Source organism: Salmo salar, chromosome 19 (genome assembly GCF_965601325.2).
Source record: "Salmo salar chromosome 19, fSalSal1, whole genome shotgun sequence".
NCBI classification, from domain to species: Eukaryota; Metazoa; Chordata; class Actinopteri; order Salmoniformes; family Salmonidae; genus Salmo; species Salmo salar.
The window spans coordinates 26277825-26289419 of NC_138309.1; positions in this window are offsets into that span (position 1 = coordinate 26277825).

Sequence of the window (11595 nt, forward strand, 5' to 3'; positions counted from 1 at the left end):
CTAACCACACACTGAACTGACATGTACAGCTCTCTGGGTGAGATTCTGTCTGTATAACCACACACTGACATGTACAGCTCTCTGGGTGAGGTTCTGTCTGTCTAACCACACACTGACATGTTCAGCTCTCTGGGTGAGGTTCTGTCTGTCTAACCACACACTGACATGTACAGCTCTCTGGGTGAGGTTCTGTCTGTGTAAACACACACTGACATGTACAGCTCTCTGGGTGTGGTTCTGTCTGTCTAACCACACACTGAACTGACATGTACAGCTCTCTGGGTGAGGTTCCAGTGTCTAACCACACACTGACATGTACAGCTCTCTGGCTGAGGTTCTGGCTGTCTAACCACAAACTGACATGTACAGCTCTCTGGGTGAGGTTCTGTCTGTCTAACCACACACTGACATGTTCCGCTCTCTGTGTGAGGTTCTGTCTGTCTAACACACTGACATGTACAGCTCTCTGGGTGAGGTTCTGTCTGTCTAACCACACACTGACATGTACAGCTCTCTGGGTGAGGTTCTGTCTGTCTAACCACACACTGAACTGACATGTACAGCTCTCTGGGTGAGGTTCCAGTGTCTAACCACACACTGACATGTACAGCTCTCTGGCTGAGGTTCTGTCTTTCTAACCACACACTGACATGTACAGCTCTCTGGGTGAGGTTTTGTCTGTCTAACCACACACTGACATGTACAGCTCTCTGGGTGAGGTTCTGTCTGTCTAACCACACACTGACATGTACAGCTCTCTGGGTGAGGTTCTGTCTGTCTAACCACACACTGACATGTACAGCTCTCTGGGTGAGGTTCTGTCTGTCTAACCACACACTGACATGTACAGCTCTCTGGGTGAGGTTATGTCTGTCTAACCACACACTGACATGTACAGCTCTCTGGGTGAGGTTCTGTCTGTCTAACCACACACTGACATGTACAGCTCTCTGGGTGAGGTTCTGTCTGTCTAACCACACACTGACATGTACAGCTCTCTGGGTGAGGTTCTGTCTGTCTAACCACACACCGACATGTACAGCTCTCTGGGTGAGTTTCTGTCTGTCTAACCACACACCGACATGTACAGCTCTCTGGGTGAGGTTCTGGCTGTCTAACCACACACTGACATGTACAGCTCTCTGGGTGAGGTTCTGTCTGTCTAACCGCACACTGACATGTACAGCTCTCTGGGTGAGGTTCTATCTGTCTAACCGCACACTGACATGTACAGCTCTCTGAGTGAGGTTCTGTCTGTCTAACCACACACTGAACTGACATGTACAGCTCTCTGGGTGAGATTCTCTCTGTATAACCACACACTGACATGTACAGCTCTCTGGGTGAGGTTCTGTCTGTCTAACCACACACTGACATGTTCAGCTCTCTGGGTGAGGTTCTGTCTGTCTAACCACACACTGACATGTACAGCTCTCTGGGTGAGGTTCTGTCTGTGTAAACACACACTGACATGTACAGCTCTCTGGGTGTGGTTCCAGTGTCTAACCACACACTGACATGTACAGCTCTCTGGGTGAGGTTCCAGTGTCTAACCACACACTGACATGTACAGCTCTCTGGCTGAGGTTCTGTCTGTCTAACCACAAACTGACATGTACAGCTCTCTGGGTAAGGTTCTGTCTGTCTAACCACACACTGACATGTACAGCTCTCTGGGTGAGGTTTTGTCTGTCTAACCACACACTGACATGTACAGCTCTCTGGGTGAGGTTCTGTCTGTCTAACCGCACACCGACATGTACAGCTCTCTGGGTGAGTTTCTGTCTGTCTAACCACACACTGACATGTACAGCTCTCTGGGTGAGGTTCTGGCTGTCTAACCACACACTGACATGTACAGCTCTCTGGGTGAGGTTCTGTCTGTCTAACAGCACACTGACATGTACAGCTCTCTGGGTGAGGTTCTGTCGGTCTAACCGCACACTGACATGTACAGCTCTCTGGGTGAGGTTCTGTCTGTCTAACCACACACTGAACTGACATGTATAGCTCTCTGGGTGAGATTCTGTCTGTCTAAGCACACACTGACATGTACAGCTCTCTGGGTGAGGTTCTGTCTGTCTAACCACACACTGACATGTACAGCTCTCTGGGTGAGGTTCTGTCTGTCTAACCACACACTGACATGTTCCGCTCTCTGGGTGAGGTTCTGTCTGTCTAACACACTGACATGTACAGCTCTCTGGGCGAGGTTCTGTCTGTCTAACCACACACTGACATGTACAGCTCTCTGGGTGAGGTTCTGTCTGTCTAACCACACACTGAACTGACATGTACAGCTCTCTGGGTGAGGTTCCAGTGTCTAACCACACACTGACATGTACAGCTCTCTGGCTGAGGTTCTGTCTTTCTAACCACACACTGACATGTACAGCTCTCTGGGTGAGGTTCTGTCTGTCTAATTACACACTGACATGTACAGCTCTCTGGGTGAGGTTTTGTCTGTCTAACCACACACTGACATGTACAGCTCTCTGGGTGAGGTTCTGTCTGTCTAACGACACACTGACATGTACAGCTCTCTGGGTGAGGTTCTGTCTGTCTAACCACACACTGACATGTACAGCTCTCTGGGTGAGGTTCTGTCTGTCTAACCACACACTGACATGTACAGCTCTCTGGGTGAGGTTATGTCTGTCTAACCACACACTGACATGTACAGCTCTCTGGGTGAGGTTCTGTCTGTCTAACCACACACTGACATGTACAGCTCTCTGGGTGAGGTTCTGTCTGTCTAACCACACACTGACATGTACAGCTCTCTGGGTGAGGTTCTGTCTGTCTAACCACACACCGACATGTACAGGTCTCTGGGTGAGTTTCTGTCTGTCTAACCACACACCGACATGTACAGCTCTCTGGGTGAGGTTCTGGCTGTCTAACCACACACTGACATGTACAGCTCTCTGGGTGAGGTTCTGTCTGTCTAACCGCACACTGACATGTACAGCTCTCTGGGTGAGGTTCTGTCTGTCTAACCGCACACTGACATGTACAGCTCTCTGGGTGAGGTTCTGTCTGTCTAACCACACACTGAACTGACATGTACAGCTCTCTGGGTGAGATTCTGTCTGTCTAACCACACACTGACATGTACAGCTCTCTGGGTGAGGTTCTGTCTGTCTAACCACACACTGACATGTTCAGCTCTCTGGGTGAGGTTCTGTCTGTCTGACCACACACTGACATGTACAGCTCTCTGGGTGAGGTTCTGTCTGTCTGACCACACACTGACATTTACAGCTCTCTGGCTGAGGTTCTGTCTTTCTAACCACACACTGACATGTACAGCTCTCTGGGTGAGGTTCTGTCTGTCTAATTACACACTGACATGTACAGCTCTCTGGGTGAGGTTTTGTCTGTCTAACCACACACTGACATGTACAGCACTCTGGGTGAGGTTCTGTCTGTCTAACGACACACTGACATGTACAGCTCTCTGGGTGAGGTTCTGTCTGTCTAACCACACACTGACATGTACAGCTCTCTGGGTGAGGTTCTGTCTGTCTAACCACACACTGACATGTACAGCTCTCTGGGTGAGGTTATGTCTGTCTAACCACACACTGACATGTACAGCTCTCTGGGTGAGGTTCTGGCTGTCTAACCACACACTGACATGTACAGCTCTCTGGGTGAGGTTCTGTCTGTCTAACCGCACACTGACATGTACAGCTCTCTGGGTGAGGTTCTGTCTGTCTAACCGCACACTGACATGTACAGCTCTCTGGGTGAGGTTCTGTCTGTCTAACCACACACTGAACTGACATGTACAGCTCTCTGGGTGAGATTCTGTCTGTATAACCACACACTGACATGTACAGCTCTCTGGGTGAGGTTCTGTCTGTCTAACCACACACTGACATGTTCAGCTCTCTGGGTGAGGTTCTGTCTGTCTAACCACACACTGACATGTACAGCTCTCTGGGTGAGGTTCTGTCTGTGTAAACACACACTGACATGTACAGCTCTCTGGGTGTGGTTCTGTCTGTCTAACCACACACTGAACTGACATGTACAGCTCTCTGGGTGAGGTTCCAGTGTCTAACCACACACTGACATGTACAGCTCTCTGGCTGAGGTTCTGTCATCTAACCACAAACTGACATGTACAGCTCTCTGGGTGAGGTTCTGTCTGTCTAACCACACACTGACATGTACAGCTCTCTGGGTGAGGTTTTGTCTGTCTAACCACACACTGACATGTACAGCTCTCTGGGTGAGGTTCTGTCTGTCTAACCGCACACCGACATGTACAGCTCTCTGGGTGAGTTTCTGTCTGTCTAACCACACACTGACATGTACAGCTCTCTGGGTGAGGTTCTGGCTGTCTAACCACACACTGACATGTACAGCTCTCTGGGTGAGGTTCTGTCTGTCTAACAGCACACTGACATGTACAGCTCTCTGGGTGAGGTTCTGTCGGTCTAACCGCACACTGACATGTACAGCTCTCTGGGTGAGGTTCTGTCTGTCTAACCACACACTGAACTGACATGTATAGCTCTCTGGGTGAGATTCTGTCTGTCTAAGCACACACTGACATGTACAGCTCTCTGGGTGAGGTTCTGTCTGTCTAACCACACACTGACATGTACAGCTCTCTGGGTGAGGTTCTGTCTGTCTAACCACACACTGACATGTTCCGCTCTCTGGGTGAGGTTCTGTCTGTCTAACACACTGACATGTACAGCTCTCTGGGTGAGGTTCTGTCTGTCTAACCACACACTGACATGTACAGCTCTCTGGGTGAGGTTCTGTCTGTCTAACCACACACTGAACTGACATGTACAGCTCTCTGGGTGAGGTTCCAGTGTCTAACCACACACTGACATGTACAGCTCTCTGGCTGAGGTTCTGTCTTTCTAACCACACACTGACATGTACAGCTCTCTGGGTGAGGTTCTGTCTGTCTAATTACACACTGACATGTACAGCTCTCTGGGTGAGGTTTTGTCTGTCTAACCACACACTGACATGTACAGCTCTCTGGGTGAGGTTCTGTCTGTCTAACGACACACTGACATGTACAGCTCTCTGGGTGAGGTTCTGTCTGTCTAACCACACACTGACATGTACAGCTCTCTGGGTGAGGTTCTGTCTGTCTAACCACACACTGACATGTACAGCTCTCTGGGTGAGGTTATGTCTGTCTAACCACACACTGACATGTACAGCTCTCTGGGTGAGGTTCTGTCTGTCTAACCACACACTGACATGTACAGCTCTCTGGGTGAGGTTCTGTCTGTCTAACCACACACTGACATGTACAGCTCTCTGGGTGAGGTTCTGTCTGTCTAACCACACACCGACATGTACAGGTCTCTGGGTGAGTTTCTGTCTGTCTAACCACACACCGACATGTACAGCTCTCTGGGTGAGGTTCTGGCTGTCTAACCACACACTGACATGTACAGCTCTCTGGGTGAGGTTCTGTCTGTCTAACCGCACACTGACATGTACAGCTCTCTGGGTGAGGTTCTGTCTGTCTAACCGCACACTGACATGTACAGCTCTCTGGGTGAGGTTCTGTCTGTCTAACCACACACTGAACTGACATGTACAGCTCTCTGGGTGAGATTCTGTCTGTCTAACCACACACTGACATGTACAGCTCTCTGGGTGAGGTTCTGTCTGTCTAACCACACACTGACATGTTCAGCTCTCTGGGTGAGGTTCTGTCTGTCTGACCACACACTGACATGTACAGCTCTCTGGGTGAGGTTCTGTCTGTCTAACCACCCACTGAACTGACATGTACAGCTCTCTGGGTGAGGTTCCAGTGTCTAACCACACACTGACATATACAGCTCTCTGGCTGAGGTTCTGTCTTTCTAACCACACACTGACATGTACAGCTCTCTGGGTGAGGTTCTGTCTGTCTAATTACACACTGACATGTACAGCTCTCTGGGTGAGGTTTTGTCTGTCTAACCACACACTGACATGTACAGCTCTCTGGGTGAGGTTCTGTCTGTCTAACGACACACTGACATGTACAGCTCTCTGGGTGAGGTTCTGTCTGTCTAACCACACACTGACATGTACAGCTCTCTGGGTGAGGTTCTGTCTGTCTAACCACACACTGACATGTACAGCTCTCTGGGTGAGGTTATGTCTGTCTAACCACACACTGACATGTACAGCTCTCTGGGTGAGGTTCTGGCTGTCTAACCACACACTGACATGTACAGCTCTCTGGGTGAGGTTCTGTCTGTCTAACCGCACACTGACATGTACAGCTCTCTGGGTGAGGTTCTGTCTGTCTAACCGCACACTGACATGTACAGCTCTCTGGGTGAGGTTCTGTCTGTCTAACCACACACTGAACTGACATGTACAGCTCTCTGGGTGAGATTCTGTCTGTATAACCACACACTGACATGTACAGCTCTCTGGGTGAGGTTCTGTCTGTCTAACCACACACTGACATGTTCAGCTCTCTGGGTGAGGTTCTGTCTGTCTAACCACACACTGACATGTACAGCACTCTGGGTGAGGTTCTGTCTGTGTAAACACACACTGACATGTACAGCTCTCTGGGTGTGGTTCTGTCTGTCTAACCACACACTGAACTGACATGTACAGCTCTCTGGGTGAGGTTCCAGTGTCTAACCACACACTGACATGTACAGCTCTCTGGCTGAGGTTCTGTCTGTCTAACCACAAACTGACATGTACAGCTCTCTGGGTGAGGTTCTGTCTGTCTAACCACACACTGACATGTACAGCTCTCTGGGTGAGGTTTTGTCTGTCTAACCACACACTGACATGTACAGCTCTCTGGGTGAGGTTCTGTCTGTCTAACCGCACACCGACATGTACAGCTCTCTGGGTGAGGTTCCGTCTGTCTAACCACACACTGACATGTACAGCTCTCTGGGTGAGGTTCTGTCTGTCTAACCACACACTGACATGTACAGCTCTCTGGGTGAGGTTATGTCTGTCTAACCACACACTGACATGTACAGCTCTCTGGGTGAGGTTCTGTCTGTCTAACCACACACTGACATGTACAGCTCTCTGGGTGAGGTTCTGTCTGTCTAACCACACACTGACATGTACAGCTCTCTGGGTGAGGTTCTACTTAACCACACACTGACATGTACAGCTCTCTGGGTGAGGTTCTGTCTGTCTAACCACACACTGACATGTACAGCTCTATGGGTGAGGTTATGTCTGTCTAACCACACACTGACATGTACAGCTCTCTGGGTGAGGTTCTGTCTGTCTAACCACACACTGACATGTACAGCTCTCTGGGTGAGGTTCTGTCTGTCTAACCACACACTGACATGTACAGCTCTCTGGGTGAGGTTGTGTCTGTCTAACCACACACTGACATGTACAGCTCTCTGGGTGAGTTTCTGTCTGTCTAACCACACACCGACATGTACAGCTCTCTGGGTGAGTTTCTGTCTGTCTAACCACACACTGACATGTACAGCTCTCTGGGTGAGGTTCTGGCTGTCTAACCACACACTGACATGTACAGCTCTCTGGGTGAGGTTCTGTCTGTCTAACCGCACACTGACATGTACAGCTCTCTGGGTGAGGTTCTGTCTGTCTAACCGCACACTGACATGTACAGCTCTCTGGGTGAGGTTCTGTCTGTCTAACCACACACTGAACTGACATGTACAGCTCTCTGGGTGAGATTCTGTCTGTCTAAGCACACACTGACATGTACAGCTCTCTGGGTGAGGTTCTGTCTGTCTAACCACACACTGACATGTACAGCTCTCTGGGTGAGGTTCTGTCTGTCTAACCACACACTGACATGTTCCGCTCTCTGGGTGAGGTTCTGTCTGTCTAACACACTGACATGTACAGCTCTCTGGGTGAGGTTCTGTCTGTCTAACCACACACTGACATGTACAGCTCTCTGGGTGAGGTTCTGTCTTTCTAACCACACACTGACATGTACAGCTCTCTGGGTGAGGTTCTGTCTGTCTAACCACACACTGAACTGACATGTACAGCTCTCTGGGTGAGGTTCCAGTGTCTAACCACACACTGACATGTACAGCTCTCTGGCTGAGGTTCTGTCTTTCTAACCACACACTGACATGTACAGCTCTCTGGGTGAGGTTCTGTCTGTCTAATTACACACTGACATGTACAGCTCTCTGGGTGAGGTTTTGTCTGTCTAACCACACACTGACATGTACAGCTCTCTGGGTGAGGTTCTGTCTGTCTAACCGCACACCGACATGTACAGCTCTCTGGGTGAGGTTCCGTCTGTCTAACCACACACTGACATGTACAGCTCTCTGGGTGAGGTTCTGTCTGTCTAACCACACACTGACATGTACATCTCTCTGGGTGAGGTTATGTCTGTCTAACCACACACTGACATGTACAGCTCTCTGGGTGAGGTTCTGTCTGTCTAACCACACACTGACATGTACAGCTCTCTGGGTGAGGTTCTGTCTGTCTAACCACACACTGACATGTACAGCTCTCTGGGTGAGGTTCTACTTAACCACACACTGACATGTACAGCTCTCTGGGTGAGGTTCTGTCTGTCTAACCACACACTGACATGTACAGCTCTATGGGTGAGGTTATGTCTGTCTAACCACACACTGACATGTACAGCTCTCTGGGTGAGGTTCTGTCTGTCTAACCACACACTGACATGTACAGCTCTCTGGGTGAGGTTCTGTCTGTCTAACCACACACTGACATGTACAGCTCTCTGGGTGAGGTTGTGTCTGTCTAACCACACACTGACATGTACAGCTCTCTGGGTGAGTTTCTGTCTGTCTAACCACACACCGACATGTACAGCTCTCTGGGTGAGTTTCTGTCTGTCTAACCACACACTGACATGTACAGCTCTCTGGGTGAGGTTTTGTCTGTCTAACCACACACTGACATGTACAGCTCTCTGGGTGAGGTTCTGTCTGTCTAACCGCACACCGACATGTACAGCTCTCTGGGTGAGGTTCCGTCTGTCTAACCACACACTGACATGTACAGCTCTCTGGGTGAGGTTCTGTCTGTCTAACCACACACTGACATGTACATCTCTCTGGGTGAGGTTATGTCTGTCTAACCACACACTGACATGTACAGCTCTCTGGGTGAGGTTCTGTCTGTCTAACCACACACTGACATGTACAGCTCTCTGGGTGAGGTTCTGTCTGTCTAACCACACACTGACATGTACAGCTCTCTGGGTGAGGTTCTACTTAACCACACACTGACATGTACAGCTCTCTGGGTGAGGTTCTGTCTGTCTAACCACACACTGACATGTACAGCTCTATGGGTGAGGTTATGTCTGTCTAACCACACACTGACATGTACAGCTCTCTGGGTGAGGTTCTGTCTGTCTAACCACACACTGACATGTACAGCTCTCTGGGTGAGGTTCTGTCTGTCTAACCACACACTGACATGTACAGCTCTCTGGGTGAGGTTGTGTCTGTCTAACCACACACTGACATGTACAGCTCTCTGGGTGAGTTTCTGTCTGTCTAACCACACACCGACATGTACAGCTCTCTGGGTGAGTTTCTGTCTGTCTAACCACACACTGACATGTACAGCTCTCTGGGTGAGGTTCTGGCTGTCTAACCACACACTGACATGTACAGCTCTCTGGGTGAGGTTCTGTCTGTCTAACCGCACACTGACATGTACAGCTCTCTGGGTGAGGTTCTGTCTGTCTAACCGCACACTGACATGTACAGCTCTCTGGGTGAGGTTCTGTCTGTCTAACCACACACTGAACTGACATGTACAGCTCTCTGGGTGAGATTCTGTCTGTCTAAGCACACACTGACATGTACAGCTCTCTGGGTGAGGTTCTGTCTGTCTAACCACACACTGACATGTACAGCTCTCTGGGTGAGGTTCTGTCTGTCTAACCACACACTGACATGTTCCGCTCTCTGGGTGAGGTTCTGTCTGTCTAACACACTGACATGTACAGCTCTCTGGGTGAGGTTCTGTCTGTCTAACCACACACTGACATGTACAGCTCTCTGGGTGAGGTTCTGTCTTTCTAACCACACACTGACATGTACAGCTCTCTGGGTGAGGTTCTGTCTGTCTAACCACACACTGAACTGACATGTACAGCTCTCTGGGTGAGGTTCCAGTGTCTAACCACACACTGACATGTACAGCTCTCTGGCTGAGGTTCTGTCTTTCTAACCACACACTGACATGTACAGCTCTCTGGGTGAGGTTCTGTCTGTCTAATTACACACTGACATGTACAGCTCTCTGGGTGAGGTTTTGTCTGTCTAACCACACACTGACATGTACAGCTCTCTGGGTGAGGTTCTGTCTGTCTAACCACACACTGACATGTACAGCTCTCTGGGTGAGGTTCTGTCTGTCTAACCACACACTGACATGTACAGCTCTCTGGGTGAGGTTCTGTCTGTCTAACCACACACTGACATGTACAGCTCTCTGGGTGAGGTTATGTCTGTCTAACCACACACTGACATGTACAGCTCTCTGGGTGAGGTTCTGTCTGTCTAACCACACACTGACATGTACAGCTCTCTGGGTGAGGTTCTGTCTGTCTAACCGCACACTGACATGTACAGCTCTCTGGGTGAGGTTCTGTCTGTCTAACCACACACCGACATGTACAGCTCTCTGGGTGAGTTTCTGTCTGTCTAACCACACACCGACATGTACAGCTCTCTGGGTGAGGTTCTGGCTGTCTAACCACACACTGACATGTACAGCTCTCTGGGTGAGGTTCTGTCTGTCTAACCGCACACTGACATGTACAGCTCTCTGGGTGAGGTTCTGTCTGTCTAACCGCACACTGACATGTACAGCTCTCTGGGTGAGGTTCTGTCTGTCTAACCACACACTGAACTGACATGTACAGCTCTCTGGGTGAGATTCTGTCTGTCTAACCACACACTGACATGTACAGCTCTCTGGGTGAGGTTCTGTCTGTCTAACCACACACTGACATGTTCAGCTCTCTGGGTGAGGTTCTGTCTGTCTAACCACACACTGACATGTACAGCTCTCTGGGTGAGGTTCTGTCTGTGTAAACACACACTGACATGTACAGCTCTCTGGGTGTGGTTCTGTGTGTCTAACCACACACTGAACTGACATGTACAGCTCTCTGGGTGAGGTTCCAGTGTCTAACCACACACTGACATGTACAGCTCTCTGGCTGAGGTTCTGTCTTTCTAACCACACACTGACATGTACAGCTCTCTGGGTGAGGTTTTGTCTGTCTAACCACACACTGACATGTACAGCTCTCTGGGTGAGGTTCTGTCTGTCTAACCACACACTGACATGTACAGCTCTCTGGGTGAGGTTCTGTCTGTCTAACCACACACTGACATGTACAGCTCTCTGGGTGAGGTTCTGTCTGTCTAACCACACACTGACATGTACAGCTCTCTGGGTGAGGTTATGTCTGTCTAACCACACACTGACATGTACAGCTCTCTGGGTGAGGTTCTGTCTGTCTAACCACACACTGACATGTACAGCTCTCTGGGTGAGGTTCTGTCTGTCTAACCACACACTGACATGTACAGTTCTCTGGGTGAGGTTCTGTCTGTCTAACCACAC